General features: G+C 41.7%; 1 long non-coding RNA gene across 1 annotated transcript; it reads right to left on the bottom strand.

Annotated features, from left to right (window-relative positions):
- Positions 1 to 3804: 3804 nt before the first annotated feature.
- LOC117065276 lies at positions 3805 to 4299 on the bottom strand. The gene is made up of 2 exons (XR_004429870.1): positions 4147 to 4299; positions 3805 to 4015 (listed from the first exon to the last, which is right to left on the bottom strand). It is a non-coding gene; the product is annotated as an uncharacterized LOC117065276 (long non-coding RNA).
- Between the last annotated feature and the right edge of the window lie 3250 nt (positions 4300 to 7549).

The raw sequence follows: 7549 nt of genomic DNA, 5'->3' as shown, positions 1-7549 counted from the left end.
TTACAGATTGTACACATGCCTACTAATGTAATTCAAATAAGGACTATAAAGCTTTACCAAAACAGGCTTTAGCCCAAGATTTAGAAATTTTCATTCCCAAACTGCCTAATTGAGAACTCCAATAGTAATATGAGTTCAAAAGCAAGCAATAAAGAAACGCCAGTTGTCTAGTTTTATGGTCTTAAAATAAATTCTGTATCATTCCCAAAAGGTATTTCAAAAGAATCTTTATAGCACTTAACTAATAATTTGTACTTAGTGATAAATCACAAAATTTGGTATGGACACAACATAGAAAGGGAGTGTGGGATAGGCGCCAGGGAAGTCTATGCGCCGCTTCCTCCTATGCATTTAACCCTTCAAGCAAAGAGTTTATAAAAGTATAATTTTTTTATTTTTATTTTTTGAGACAGAGCCAAGGTTGGCGTGCAGTGACACAATCTTAGCTCACTGAAACCTCTGCCTTCTGGGTTTAGCGATTCTCTTGCCTCAGCCTCCTGGATAGCTAGGATTACACGGGTGCACCACCAAGCCCAGCTTACACACACACATATATATAATTTTTATTATATACATAATTTATATATATATATATATATATTTTTTTTTTTTTTTTTTTTTGAGACGGAGTCTTGCTCTGTCACCCAGGCTGGAGTGCAGTGGCGCGATCTCAGCTCACCGCAAGCTCCGCCTCCTGGGTTCACGCCATTCTCCTGCCTCAGCCTCCCGACTAGCTGGGACTACAGGCGCCCGCCACCACACCCGGCTAATTTTTTGTAGTTTTAGTAGAGACGGTGTTTCACCATGTTGGCCAGGCTGGTCTCAGCTCCTGACCTCAAGCGACCCGCCCGCCTCAGCTTTCCAAAGTGCTGGGATTACAGGCGTGAACTACCGCACCCCGCCTAAAAGTATAATGTTAAGAGCCCCTTAAAAAGTAATGAATGACCCGCATTGCCATCTTAATCCATCACCTTTACCGTTTACATACATAAATATGTTAGGCTTCCAACCTTCACATTTTTGGTTTTCGTTGTCATGAGTCTTGCTTAAAGATGGGGAATTATAACAGCAACAATAATACTAAAACAAATATTTATATTGCTGTTTCTATGTTAGCCACTTGTCTAAGTGCTTTTGATATATTAACTCCTTTTATTAAAAGTCCACTGAGGAAAACAATAGTAGAATCTGCATTTTACAAATGATGAAGCTACAGAAACAGAGAAGTTAAGTAATTTGCCTAAATCCACATAGCTTGAAAGTAGCAGAGCCAGAATATAAACTTTGAAATGTGGCTCCCAAGCATATACACTAAACCACTCCACTGTGTTATTTTTTGTATTAGCATAATATGCACTATTTTATATTAGTACACATCATGTGATTGTTTAATTTGCTGATGCTTCATTACAAAAGACTTTTCATAATATCAGTGAAGAGTTGTACTTATTTGTTTCCCTTTACAGCTCCCAGCTGTGTTCAAATTTGTATTTTCCAGCCTTTGGCAGTTTTCTTTCTCTTTGTCCTGCACAATGTTTTTTTGTTTTGTAATTTTAAATTTCAGGATAATTTCTTTAGACTAGCTTATTGCAAATGATAATTGCCCACACATAGCTCTTGGCAGATATGATGACCGATTATCACTTCTGCCAAAGGTCAGGAGATATTCACTGAGGGCCTTACTCTATGATGGGCAGAGGGCTAGGCCCTCAAGGCAGAGAGTTAAATAGGAAAATATATACAAACCCTTCCCAGATAACATGGTCAGTGTTCTGAGTGAGGTATACACAGGGTCCAATGAGAAAAGTTTGGGTTGTGTTGTGAACAAGAGGAGGAAATGGTTTGAAGTCTATTCTAGGCACAAAGGCTAGTATTGTTAGCATGAGAATGGAGGTGATGCAGATATACAAGAAAATTTAATTGGGTAGAAATCTTAAAGTACTATAGAACACAAGAAATTTAAAAGGCAAGGAAGTCATGAGCAGGTTGGCAGAAGATCTCAAAGTCCCTAGTGGTGATATTGTACATGCACTGAAAGTCTCAGCTGCTGCTTCTCAATAACAAAACTAAAAATACTGCTTCTTTGTTCCTAAAACTTCCCAAAAACGACACGAATAGGTGAAGCCTCTCTTGACATTCGGAAGAAATGTCTCTACAAGAGTGAGTACACACAAAGATTTCTGCTGTCCACTGAGCCTGCTTTCACTGTTTAACTGGTCCTGTTTGTTTTCTCCATTCCTCTCTTTAGACCTTGCCCTAGCTTTGTAGAATAGGTTGGGTAGTAGTAACAAATTGTACTAGAATAATTTTTTGTTTGTTTGTTTTAAAGGAATTTATTTTCCTCTGGGAAACACCTCATAATGTAGAAACAGTATAACTATGATAATGTGTAAGTGTCCATGTCTGAGAATCTTAGGGATTTTTGGCCAAGGTGACTGGTTCACAAAGAAGTCAATGAAAGATCAAGAAAGAATGAAACAGACTGGGTGTGGTGGCTCACGCCTGTAATCCCAGCACTTTGGGAGGCCGAGGTGGGTGGATCACCCGGGATCAGGAGTTCAAGACCAGCCTGGCCAACACAGAGAAACCCCATGTCTACTAAAAACACAAACATTAGCTGGGTGTGGCGGTGCTCACCTGTAGTCCCAACTACTAGGTAGGCTGAGGCAGGAGAATACCTGGAGCCTGGGAGGCAGAGGTTGCAGTGAGCCGAGATGGTGCCACTGTACTCCAGCCTGGGCCATAGAGCGAGACTCTCTCAAAAAAAAAAAAAAAAAGGCCGGGCGCGGTGGCTCACGCCTGTAATCCCAGCACTTTGGGAGGCCGAGGCGGGCGGATCACAAGGTCAGGAGGTCGAGACCATCTTGGCTAACATGGTGAAACCCCGTTTCTGCTAAAAATACAAAAAAATTAGCCGGGCGCGTTGGCAGGCGCCTGTAGTCCCAGCTACTCGGGAGGCTGAGACAGGAGAATGGCGTGAACCCGGGAGGCGGAGCTTGCAGTGAGCCGAGATGGCGCCACTGCACTCCAGCCTGGGTGATGAGCAAGACTCCATCTCAAAAAAAAAAAAAAAAAAAAGGAATGAAACAAAGAAAAACTAATTAGAACTAATTGTGACCCAAGTATGAACACCACTTCTCCCTCAAGAGCAAACTTTGAGCCAGGCACAGTGGCTCATGCCTGTAATCCCAGCACTTTGGGAGTCTGAGCCAGGAGGATTGCAACCTCTGCCTCCCAGGTTCAAGCAATTCTCCTGCCTCAGCCTCCCGAGTAACCAGGATTACAGGTGCCCACCACCTTGCCCAGCTAATTTTTGTATTTTGTATTTTTTTTAGTAGAGATGGGGTTTCACCATGTTGGCCAGGCAGGTCTCGAACGCCTGACCTCAGGTGATCCACCCGCCTTGGCCTCCCTAAGTGCTGGGATTACAGGTGTGAGCCACCACGGCTGGCTCATTCCTAGCTTTAAAAAAGCTCCTAGATAGCGAAATCAATTAAGAGAGACCAGAAGGAAATGAAAATGGAGGGAGGAGGTAAGGAAGAGCTTGGAAAAGAGCTGGATAAGATCCTACCAGGCAAGACAGAAGGATAACCATCCAAGGGGACCTGCCTCAGCTTTTCTGAGCAACCCCATTGAAGGAGAAGCCTAACAGCAATTGCTCAGGGCAATACCTAGCTAGGCAATCTTTTAATGCAAAGTTACTGTCACCTATAAGTAAAAATGGCCAAAACAAGCTACAGAACTCTATATCTGCTGCAAATTGCAACAAATTTGGCTACAAGTAACAGAGAACTCAAAATAAAAGAAGCTTTAAAAGATAAGCATTTATTTATTTCTCAGGTAAAGGAAACTGGAGATAGATAATCCAAGATTAGCGTGGCAGCCCATGATGTTTTCAGGGACCCTCCTGTCTCTCTGCTCCACCATGCTCAGCATGCAGCTTCCATCTCCAGGGTCACTTGTGGTCCAAGATGGCAACTGGAGCTCCAACCTTCATATCTGCATTTCAGTCCCTCTGGAAGGAACAGGTTAAAGACAAAAGAGGTGGGGTGGGGGAAGAAAACACCAGCCCTTCTTAGCTGTTTTTTTATATCTCATTTTATATTCACATTTTATATCTCAGTGTCCAGAACTACAAGGTCATACCTAAGTACAAGGAAGTTGGAAATGTAATCTTTGTTTTTCGCAACAATATGCCCAGCTCAAAACTGAAGAAAGCATCTTCCATGCTATTCACATACTGGGTGAGCACATAGTAAGTACACAATACATTTGTTGATCACCTAATTCAAAAACAGGAAACAATTTTACCATCAAGATTTTGGGGGCATAGGAAAGGACATAACTCTAATATCAAAGATGTATTATTTTATAAGCATTAGCTTGAAATGTCAATGGAATTCTTAATAACACTGAGACTTGGCTTTTAGCTAAATCTATCAATGTATAACGTTACAATTGGTCCACCATAAATAATCTGGGGAACTTACAAAGTATTCTCTCTCTTAAAATAGAAAAAAAAAAGGCATCACTGTTCTTATTTGTTGCTCTATCTCCAGTACCTATTAACAGTCAAGAATGAATGAATTACAGCAACTTCCCAAGCAATTTGTGGTCTTGATTTCCCTCTGATCCAGATTCCTTGCTTTTTCTTTTGCATTTTTTTAATACCCAACAAGTTCTCAGTGCTTCTTTGACCCTGTATCATAGGCTGCCTCCCACTCTGAAATTTCTTAGGCCTATGAGTCCTGCCTCCCAGAGAAGGCTTCCAGTTCTTTCCATATTTGTCCCAGCTGCACTGAACCAAAGCTGCAGTTATTAGTGCTTCCAAAGCCCATGCATTTGGGGGCACAAGGAACCCTGATAAGTTTTCTGGTTGGATTTATCCCTAAAATCTTACTTTTCCCCCTCACTTTGTGCTTTCCAGACTTTGGGTAACTCGTGCTACTTCAATGACAGCATGTTATGAGATACTCTTGGTAAAATCTCCCTAGTTAGGTCTCAACACTCCTAAAGCTAATTTTTACCTTCTCATGAAAAGGAAATGGATTAACAAGCTATCCACATTTCTCAAGTAAGATATTACCAAGGTCTCTGTGCTTCTTCCAGAAAGATAGGCTGCATATCTTCCTCAAAGGAAAAGAACACCAAATGTCTGCAAAGACTCTGCTCAATGCCTCTCTGTTGAGAACTCGTGCTTGCTTTTCTTTTGAGGTATAGATATGTAGATACAGATATATACACACATGCACATATATATGTCACTATAAATAATTTAGGAAGAAATTTGACCCATGTACACCAAGGAAACTTAAAAATTTATAAGTGGTGTCACCAAGGGCCAATAATATTTTCCCTAAAGAAGATAATGAAAGCAGCCAGGACAGCCTCTCTTCTTGCCCAGCCATTTATTTAAACAGTTGCTTTGGAAATCCTACAGGAGCTTGGATATGGCTAAGATCAAAATCTTCTGTCTCTACCCTAGCCCTTAGCAAGGAAACCAACTATCTTTGGAATCTAAGACTGCTTAGATCACCAGATAATCCCAATTTTGGTAGACAGCTCAAAGCACAGGTGGTAATATCTGTCCATTGCTTAACAGTGTATTTAATACGGCATGAAGAGAGTGAAAGAGTTTGAGCTCTGCCTCTAGAAATAAAAAGAAAAAGAAATATAGTTTTGTACAGAGAAGGAAGCCATCCTGCCTTAAGACCGGCCTTAAATACAGCAGAAGCACTCCTTTCCACTCTTTCTCTGCATAGGTAGATATACCTACTTCTTTTGGTTTCATTCTTCTTTTCAAGAAGGGCAAACTGAGTCTGAAACTTCACCCTGTTTCTTCATTAGTTTTTTTTTGGTTTTTTTTTTTTTTTTTTTTGACAGAGTCTTGCTATGTCACCCAAGCTGGAGTGCAGTGGCACTATCTTGGTTCACTGCAACCTCCGTCTCCTGGGTTCAAGCAATTCTCCTGCCTCAGCCTCCCAAGTAGCTGGGATTATTGGCGTGCACCACCACGCCGGGTAATTTTTGTATTTTTAGTAGAGACGGGGTTTCACCATGTTGGCCTGGCTGGTCTCAAACCCCTGACCTCATGATCTACCCGCCTCGGCCTCCGAAAGTGCTGGGAGTACAAGTATGAGCCACTGTGACCAGCCTCTTCAGTTGATCTTATTCCTCCTCTACCATGAGTAGGACTGTCTTGGTTTGGGAACCCCAGAACAAGGACTGAGTAAAAAACTGGAGTGTAATAGTATCTTTGGGGGATGATCCCAGAAAGTCAGAATAAGAATAAAAAGAAAGGTTAACAGGGAAGAAGGAAAGGCCATCAACAGACGTATTATTTAGCTAGTTACCATTGTGGGTAGCTGGGCTTAAAACTGTTGGGGACCCTCTAAAAAAAAGTGTAGAATGCACCCCTGAAGGATGGGGGTGGATGTGACTTGAGACATTTATTAATCAACTTCAGTCCCTCTTTGGCTGAGAAATGCCCTCTAAGAAACATTGCCAGCTTTGTGTGTGCAAGGACTGAAATATCTAGGCTTTAGAAAAGCCTTGAGGCAGGAAAGGTGAAATATACGATGGTGGACACTTGAGCAGGGAAGCCTTCAGCTTGCCAGGAACTGTCTACCTGGTAGACTCTACCACACCTGCAGCTCAAAGGGAGGTATGGCCAGGAAATGTAGCAGAGTACTCTGTCTGCTATAAGGAATGCATTATGGGCTGCTGTACCAGAATTTCTTTCCTTTTACTTTCCCATTTGGCCTCTTTTGATGGCAAGCTGTAAGTTGTTTTAGAAGCCCTGTTCCCACTGAGACTTTTGTAATTCCTTCCTAAAGCTTGGACAATAGTATTTCATTCACAGACCACATTCTAAAGGCCCCTCTTCTCACTCTGGTTGTCCTTGGCCTCTGAATAGGCATGGTCTCCACACTTGGTAGCCTTCAACATTTTTTATTATTTATTTATTTATTTTTAAATTATACTTTAAGTTCTAGGGTACATGTGCACAACGTGCAGGTTTGTCACATATGTATACATGTGCCATGTTGTTGTGCTGCACCCATTAACTCGTCATTTACATTAGGTGTATCTCCTAATGCTATCCCTCTCCCCCTTCCTCCACCCCACAACAGGCCCCAGTGTGTGATGTTCCCCTTCCTGTGTCCAAGTGTTCTCATTGTTCAATTCCCACCTATGAGTGAGAACATGCGGTGTTTGGTTTTCTGTTCTTGCGATAATTTGCTGAGAATGATGGTTTCCAGCTGCATCCATGTCTCTACAAAGGACATGAACTCATCCTTTTTTATGGCTGCATAGTATTCCATGGTGTATATGTGCCATATTTTCTTAATCCAGTCTGTCATTGATGGACATTTGGGTTGGTTCCAAGTCTTTGCTATTGTGAATAGTGCTGCAATAAACATACGTGTGCATGTGTCTTTATAGCAGCATGATTTATAATCCTTTGGGTATATACCCAGTAATGGGATGGCTGGGTCAAATGGTATTTCTAGTTCTAGATCCTTGAGGAATCGCCACATTGTCTTCC

This window comes from Trachypithecus francoisi, unplaced genomic scaffold, assembly GCF_009764315.1.
Source record: "Trachypithecus francoisi isolate TF-2019V2 unplaced genomic scaffold, Tfra_2.0 Lachesis_group2, whole genome shotgun sequence".
NCBI classification, from domain to species: domain Eukaryota; kingdom Metazoa; phylum Chordata; class Mammalia; order Primates; family Cercopithecidae; genus Trachypithecus; species Trachypithecus francoisi.
Note: the sequence above shows the minus strand (reverse complement) of the source record. Positions and strands in the feature narration are given on the sequence as shown.